The following is a 9,276-nucleotide window of genomic DNA, read 5'->3' on the forward strand; positions in this document are numbered from 1 at the left end:
GCACTGTAAGAATAAACACCTTTCTAATATTTACACAAATAAAATAATTTTTACATAATTTCATACTGACTATGTAAGGCTCACTTACCACACTTTGCTATGTCAATTGTTTTGATGGGTGGAATCCTCCCGGCGTGTGGAGGACTGCCCCGTTAATGTACTTGTTATCTTTTACAGCTGTGGATTACATGCCTACACGGCAGAGTACTCTTAAAGGTACATTATACATTAAATATAACAGGATAGGTCGAATTCTGTGTTCAGGCCACTTGGAGTCAATGTTTTAAAAAGAAAGATAAATTTCATTTCTTGTCTAATTAATATTTTTTTGATGTCCTGAGATTGAAAAGGTTTAAGACGATATTGCCATAAAACAAAAAAACGTAAGTCTCTGTCAGAATGGCCATGAGTAAGGAAGTGATCTACGACCGGGGCATCTTTTGTACCTGCCCTGATCCTTGCGTCATGCTCCCCTAACCTAAGCCTGACTTGTCTAATTGTGCTCCCCATGTACATTAGAACATCCGCAAATCAATGCATAAACAACTTGATGTGAGATGCAATTGGAAAATTGTTTTAAAGTGGGATTTTAGAGAGTGGGATACAAATTTTAAAATTAAAAATAAAATAAAACTCCACCCAGAAGGTTTTCCTCTGCTACAGTTGCTAACAGCCCCACAACCCAATTTGCTCTCGCTTCTGGGACTTATGATACCCATAGAAACAGTCACTGTTTTCTTGTGTGCTTGTGTGTTGTGTGTTGAAACGACAGTGGTGCTCTCGATGAAATCATGGGACCTTTTAACACAATGTGGATGCTACCATGTCTCAGCTGCCCTCTCCTGGGATTATGTGTTCTCTGCAATTGTTAAACATTCCCACTGGGCAGAATTAATCCAGAGAAGCTTGGCTAGTTAGCACTGTGGGCGATCAATAAAAATGTCATGGTTAGAACAGCTAGGGTAGGTCATTTTAAAGCCAATAAATCCTGCTTTGGAGAACCGGTCTGAAACCAGCTTACTCCAAAGGCAGGTGTTTTTGAACAGGTTCTCTTCTCTGTTTCAAAGATTGCTAATATTCCTTGAAGGAAAATACAAGATTGCTTGTAGGCACTACTTGGGAAATATACAGAATAGTGAACTACAGCAAGCCTAAGGGCTGGTTCCAATTAAATGGAGTTCAGCCAGAAAAAGCCCAGTGAAGAGAACATCAAATGAACTGCATCCAACTTTTGATTTTGAAATAATTTTGTATACGGTGCTCAAGGGCGTACAATATTACTAAACACTGTGGCAGAACACCCCCACTGACCCACGGGCCCTGTTCTATCTTGCCCTCTGAGGCATCTGGGCACCAGCGGCCATCTAAGTATCCACCTGGCAATGTGCCACTCTCATAAGGGAATAAGGACATAAGAAAGGCCCATGCTGGCTCAGACCAAGGCCCATCAACTCCAGAAGTCTGTTCACACAGAGGCCAACCAGGTGCCTCTAAGAAGCCCACAAACAAGATGACTGCAGCAGCATTATCCTGTCTGTGTTCCAAAGCACCTAATGTTACAGGCATGCTCCTCTGATCCTGGAGAGAATAGGTGTGCATCTTGACTAGTATCCATTTTGACTAGTAGCCATGGATAGCCCTATCCTCCATGAACATGTCCACTCCCCTCTTAAAGCACCCATTTTAAATAGTGTGTTCAAATGGTGGAGGTCCACGTGGTACAGAAAACAACCTCCAGCATTAACCATTATAAAACATTTATTAAAAGGCAATGTCTACCCACATACTGCCACCACAGAAACAGACTGAGCAAGGGATCCCAAAAGAAAGAGGCAGACATGCAGTTCCTCTGCCCCAAACTCAGAAGAAGAAGAAGAAGAAGAAGAGGAGGAGGAGGAGGAGGAGGAGCTGGTTTTTATAGGCCAACTTTCTCTACCACTTAAGGGAGAATCAAACCGGCATACGATCACCTTCCCTTCTCCCCACAACAGACACCCTGTGTGGTAGGTGGGGCTGAGAAATCTGTGACTAGCCCAAGGTCACCCAGCTGGCCTTATGTGTAGCAGTGGGAAAACCAGCCCGGTTCACCAGATTAACATACGCCGCTCATGTGGAGGAGTGGGGAATCAAACCTGGTTCTCCAGATTAGAGTCCACCACTCCAAACCACTACTCTTAACCACTACATCATGCTGGCTCCTCACGCTGGTTGTGCAAAAATGCACATGCATACAGTAGTAGCAAACAACCTCTGATCCTCTCTTGCCTTGAAATACCCTATGGGGTTTCCATAAGTCAGCTGCAACTTGACAGCACTTGCGCACACAAAAATGGCTGGCCTGGAGGTGCAAGTAAAACATGGGCAAATCTTACAGGGTAGTTGTACACTGTGGCATTTGGTGGTCTTGCTGTATTGATTTTTTTTAAGTAGTCCTGAGATATATGAGGAAGGCTATGAAGCGTAGCCGACACTGAGAAACTCCACTATACAGACCTACAATCCATAAAAAGGCCATCTCTGTTCCCTATATGCACAGATTCACTTAGTAAACTTTGGCTGCCCTCAGCTGTGGTTGCTGCTGCTTCTCCTATTTGAAAGCATGGCTGGCCCTTGATCTGTCATTCCTTGCTCGTTTCCCCCCCCTCCCCATCTGTGTCTATGTGTATGGTGAAGGCAACATGCAAAGTCACACTTTCTCAAGAGGATTGTTTTCCCATCGCATTTAATGTCCACCTCCCCAGGATCTTCCCCTGTCGAACGAGGGAGGGGGGAAGAGACAAAAGAAAATGGTGTGGGGAATGAGCTTGGATGATGCTGTATCTGAGTCAGCTTCAGCTTCTCTTCCTCTCTCTGTCTGAAAATGGGAAAGGAGCAGAGGTAAGCCAGGGTCAAGGCAAGCCTAGGGGATCCATCCCTGGCATGTTTATCATGACACCTACGTGGTCTGGCTCCATCCCTATACCCATAACAGTTGTAGATGTTCAGTTAGTGTTGCCAGGTCCCTCTTCACCACCGACGGGAGGTTTTTGGGGCGGAGTCTGAGGAGGACGGGGTTTGGGGAGGGACTTCAATGCCATAGAGTCCAATTGCCAAAGGGGCCATTTTCTCCAGGGGAACTGATCTCTATCGGCTGGAAATCAGCTGTAATAGCAGGAGATCTCCAGCTACCTGGAGGTTGGCAACCCTGGGATGGATGGATGGATGGCCAGATAGACAGATGGATGGATGGATGGATGGATGGATGGATGGATGGATGGATGGACGGATGGACAGATGGATACATGGACAGAGAGAGATCACGATCGGTTGCCATGTTCGTCTGTCTGTAGCAGTAGAAAAGAGCAAGAGTCCAGTAGCACCTTAAAGATGAACAAAATTTCTGATAGGGTAGGAGAGGTAGAGGGTATCTGAAGAAGTGAGCTGAGGCTCAAGAAAGCTCATACTCTGCCAAAAGTTTTGTTAGTCTTTAAGGTGCTACTGGACTCTTGCTCTTTTCAACAGACAGACAGACAGAGATAGAGAGATAAGAGAGGCTCACTTAGCTAAGCGGAAGACTGTTGGCTGAGGCATAAAGGTCTGTTCTACTTTGGCTTTTCCTTCTGCAGTTTCAAGGGCTACAAATATGTCCCTTCCATTGTAAACTGAATCTTTTTTTTAAAATTTTTATTGCATTTTTATAATAAATCAAAACAAACAAAAAATACATATAAAAAGAAAAAAATACATATACATATATAGAGCGTAAAATTCTGTAAACTGAATCTGAGATAGCATAGTCTACATCTAATAGGGCTGCAACGGATTTCCAGACAATTCCCATGGGAAAGATGGCTGCTTTGGAGGGTGGTCTCAACGCATTATACCCTCCTGATCTTCCTCTCTTCCCCAAACCTCACCCTACCTAGCCCCATCCCCAAATCTCTAGGAATTTCCCAACCCACAGCTGTCAGCTCTATAGAAATTGGGTGAGAGGAAGTGACTTCACGGGAGGGGGAGAGGGACTGAAGGTGGTGACCTTTGACCTGTATGTGACACCAAAGGATGTAATTTCACTCCCCCCCCCCTGAGCTCCCTGCCTCTTCTCTGCCTTTCCCAAGCACCGCTAGGCTCAAATACCAGAGAGCCAGCGTGGCGTAGTGGCTAAGAGCGGCGGACTCTAATCTGGACAACCGGGCTCGATTCCCCACTCCCTCCTCATGAAGCCTGCTGGGTGACCCTGGGCCAGTCACCGTTCTCTGTGGACTCTCCCAGCCCCACCTACCTCCCAAGGTGTCTGCTGTGGGGGAGAGAAGGCGATTGGAAGCTGCTTTGAGACTTGGGTTGCCAGGCCCCCACTTGCCTTGGGTGGGAGCTTCTTATGGGCGGGATTCCTGCACGCTCCCGATTCCACTTCTGGTTTCCTAGCCCTGCTGTGCACATGCTCCGTGGAGCACCAATTGCCTGTCAACCCACTGGGCTCCCCACTGACCAGCTGATGTCATGCAGTTTGGAACGGGAGGCTGGAGTGTTCCCGGGATCGCTCTCCCCTTCCTGCTTCCACCCACTGTCCCATCAGCTGGTCAGTGGGCAGCCCGGTTGATTGGCAGGCAACTGCCCGCCACAACCGGGCAGTTGGCAACCCTATTTGAGACACCTTAAAAGGTAGAGAAAAACGGGGTATAAATACCAACTATTATTCTTTTCTGCCATGGAAACTCACTGGGCGACCTTGGGCCAGTCACACACTCCCAGCCTGATCTCCATCACAGTGTTGTTGTGAAAACCAAATGGAATAGAGCAGAATGGTGTAGGCCCCTCTGGTTCCCACTGGGGGAAAAGCACTGTACAAATGAAGTAAATTATAAAATAATAATCTTTCATTCCTTATTTGAGACAAGTTTGTAACGTAGAAGTTGCTGTGGGATTATTAGCGAAGGGTTAAACCTTAGCCTTTAAATACCAAGAGACATTCTCAAAGAGATTTTTAAAAAGTACTCCTTTGAAAAAGACACACCAAGTTAAACCCACGTCTTTCTCCCCCCCCCCCCCCTTACAAGTAAATGTTTGAAAGTTTTAGTTCTGGAAAGAGGTTTTAAAGGATTTGCTTTGATTAAAATGTCTTGTTTAGGTGGCCCAAAATAGAATGCCTTGTCGACAGAAATAGCAGGGTTTGCGTGAGGTCAAATACTTCCTACCTGTTGAATAAAGAAAAGTATGCCAGAATTCATTGCCAAAAATCCTCTCTTGTACTTTTGTTCCTAATAAATGGAAATGCTTTATAAAGCTAATCCCAGGAACCTTTGTGTTTCAGGGGTCACACAGTTTAAGATTCCATTTCGAGAAAGTGCCAGATAAATTGGTGGAGGCTCTCATACAAAGCAAGCACTTAAAATTTCTCTTTCCCCCCTCCTTTCTCTTGTTTAGGTACGTTACTTTGTGATGGGTTACGATTCTTTCCAGAATTGTTCCTCTTCAGCTCAGGAGTGGATAATTAGCTGGAGTCAGAAATAACCTCTCCGAGTATGTTTTCTACCAATGGTTCAAGTGGTTAAATAGCCTTGGGAAAAGAACAGCCTGCTCACCTAATTGAAACTGGCTGGTTTCCTTACCTTTGGCTGGTAGGGACTGTGGCAAGCAAGGTCAGGCAACAAAGCTTCATTGCAGTGATCCTCCTAACTGCCATCCTTCGCGCTTAATGATAATACGGATCGGGATCTGGGTTGGCCTCGGGCCAGTTCCAGATGGGCCTACTGCAGGGCAACTGGTTGGCCACTGTGTGGAACAGGATGCTGGGTTAGATGGGTCAATGGGGGCGAAAACGCATGGTCACTTTATCCTCCTTTAATCCCTGTTTCAGTCAGGATTCAGCCAGGATTGAACGCATGCATTTCACCTAATGTGCGTTCGATCCTGGCTAAAAAAGGGATTAAAGGAGGATAAAGTGACCATGCATTTTCACCCTGGGTTGATCCAGCAGGGCTATTCTTCTGGTCTCACCAGAACATAAGAAAGGCCATGCTGGATCAGACCAAGGTCCATCAAGTCCAGCAGCCTGTTCACCCAGTGGCCAAACAGGTGCCTCTAGGAAGCCCACAAACAAGACGACTGCAGCAGCACTGTCCTGCCTATGTTCCACAGCACCTAAAATAATAGGCATGCTCCTCTGATCTTGGAGAGAATATGTGATAAGGGAAAAGGCACTGTGTGAAGGGAAGCCACATGGTGAGATTCATAACAGATAAAAGGAAGTATTTCTTCACACAACACATAGTTAAATTGTGGAACTCCCTGCCCCAGGATGTGGTGATGGCTGCCAACTTGGAAGGCTTTAAGAGGGGAGTGGACATGTTCATGGAGGAGAGGGCTATTCGTGGCTACTAGTCAAAATGGATACTAGTCATAATGCATACCTAGTTCCTTCTCCATTCTCCACCATTATCAACAAGAAGGTTGTTAATGGCAGGGGCCAAAGGAATGGCAAGAGAATTGAATTCAGTTTCCTCTGCCCTCCTGTTTTTTAATGGAGGACGTGTGTGTGTGTAAAGTGCCATCAAGTCGCAGCCGTAAGCCCTTATGGGGTTTACAAGGCAAGAGACTAACAGAGGCGGTTTGCTGTGGCCTTCCTCTGCATAGCAACCCTTGGTGGTCTCCCATCCAAGTACTAACCAGGGCTGACCCTATTTACTTTCCGAGATCTGACGAGATGGGGCTAGCCTGGGCCTTCCCGGTTAGGGATGTCGGGCCTTGGCAGGACTAAAAAAAACATAAGAGAGTCAAGCTTCACTCTTTACTGCCCATCCACAAATCACCCCAGAAGGACAGGGGGTGTCTGGGGTAATCTCTTATTTTCAAATGGAAGGAGTCGCTGGCAACACAGGAAGGGCAGAACCATATCCCTCTCATGTTTTCCACTCTTCTGCAACCTGGTGACTCTTCCTTCAGGAAATGAGAGATCATTCATCAACACTGGACTGTATTCTTTCATTCATTTATACACCACCCTCCCCAGCCAAAGGCTGGGCTCAAAGCGGCTCCCATAACATTCCAACAAATATTAGAATAGTATAAAACATTTAAAACACAATTAAAACAGCCCTATAAAATCCTAAGTTGCCTAAAAATATCCAGTGGTGCCCTCCCACTGTAATGTAGAGCTACAGCAGGGCGAACAGATGGATAGACCCCCCCATAGGTGGTAAAAGGGGGTATGCCAGATTGTTCTTAAACGTGCTAGACCCTGTGCCTAAGGATGATTAGCTCACTTAAATAGAGCTCATGACACCTACTAAAACAGTTATGCTCCCCCACAAAGAATTCATGCTCTTGGTACTACCAGTCTTCCCAGGCAATGCATAGCGGAAATGGAGTGTCGAGGTTGGTCTGTACGTGCTTTCAGCCCAGACAGTGAGGTCCAATGGAAATTACTACCATCCTGTGCCGACTGGACATGTGTCCTACAACACTTTCCCCCTTGTGAGCCTCCATAGCAGATGAGTCAATACGAAAGGGTTCCCTAGAGCTACAAGGTTTGAAAAGTTCTGGTCTAGCCATGCAGTCTTAAACAGAGCTACACTCTTCTTAGACCACTGACATAAATGGGATTAGACAAGTGTAACAGTCACTAAACTGTCCTTAACCTCTGGTTATCAATAAGAAATCAATAGGGCACTGAGGTTTTCTTCAAAACCATCCTGCATCAAATGTGATGAATCACAACATTTCCTAATGATCATTCTGCAAAGTAGGGGCAGTTACGTTTGATCACTCTTCTTCTTCTTCTTCACCTCCTTGCTCCCTATGGTTGAGTTGTCCTTAGAGATTACAACCTGGGACTGGGTCCTTGTGGGGTGGGGGTCGTTACTCATGCTTGCAAATGCTATGCTACACCAGTTTGACAAGCCCTGTCTCTAGTTGTGCAAGCCTGATTCTTTTCCCACTTGGCAGTTCAGAGAAAGGACATGTCGATCGTCTTTGAATTATCCTTCTCCAAATAGCACAAAGGACTCTGGATTTTGGCTGTCAGTCCCGAGAGCAGTAAATAGCTTCTATTGAGATTTAGAGTGAGACTGGGAGGGGAGGCCTTTTTGGCTAAGCTGGGCTGGGGAGGGGAGTAGTGAAAAGCTCTTGCAAATCGGTACAGGGTCAGTAAGCGAACAGACTGAAAGTGTACTTGGGAGTTGAAAGCGAAGGACCTGGACCAAGCAGTGAGTTCATACCTGTTAATGAGGCCACAGCGGACTGCATCAAAGCGGAGCTGAACTTTCATCAGCCGCTTGTGAACCTCTTCAAACAAGTTCAAATGAACTGAGAATTTCGTTTGTAGGGGGGAGGAAAGACAAACCCCACGGTTGTATTTCTAAGTTTAGAAGCAAATTTTAATGACACATGTTTCTCCTTGCACAATTCAGTCCCATGCTGTTCTTTACCAGGGGTAACTGGGAATTATTTGAAGAGTTCTCTTGGGTGCAATTCTCACCCCCACACCACCCCAAAAAACCCTCAGTCATTGTACCTTCCATTTAAAAAAACTTAATTTGATCCTGTGGTCCCTTTTATGTCCAAATGGCTATCAATGATCAGCAAAAGGGTCAAAGGGTCAAATAAGTAGTTCCCACTGAAAGTAATTGAGACTGGGAGGAGTCCAGTGAAACATCTAGAAACAGACAGTCTCTGACAAATCTTACCCTGTTTACTTGCTTTAAGCACTGGGGATATTCTACACATAGGTACCCTGACTTGAGGCCAGCAGTCAGATGAAAGATCTTGCACTGCCTTCTAGCTCCTCCTTAAGCGGATTAGCACCAGCGAGACATGGACAGCACTATATCATTCATCGAATGCCCTCACTAATTTTATCATAACCGTGAGGTCCAGAAACATTGGTTTAAATCCTGTGGCACCCATTAAGTAGGATCTTTTCCATCATGTTTTGCTCCAACTGAGGAACGTTTCCTTCAACAAAGAAGGATGTTACTTCAACAGAGCAAGCCCTCCTCCATCAAAAAAAGTAATTCTCTACTGGAGGATGTCTTTCACTGATGAAGGAAGACTGACTGAAAGAGAATCACAGGATCCAACCAGGCTTCACCAATTTAGCAAAATTGGATCCAACCCACTATGTTTTAAAAGATTCTCCCCCCCACCCCCAGAAGGGCCTTACTTGGGTAACAGCACAGTCTTAGGAATGCACTATAAGATGCATCATTTGTGTACTGTAGCTAACAGTGGGCTAACTGTTTTGAAGAAGAAGAAGAAGAATCAGTCTGTATACCCCACTTTTCTCTACCGAAAGGAGTC

Source organism: Euleptes europaea, chromosome 6, assembly GCF_029931775.1.
Source record: "Euleptes europaea isolate rEulEur1 chromosome 6, rEulEur1.hap1, whole genome shotgun sequence".
Classification (NCBI taxonomy): Eukaryota; Metazoa; Chordata; class Lepidosauria; order Squamata; family Sphaerodactylidae; genus Euleptes; species Euleptes europaea.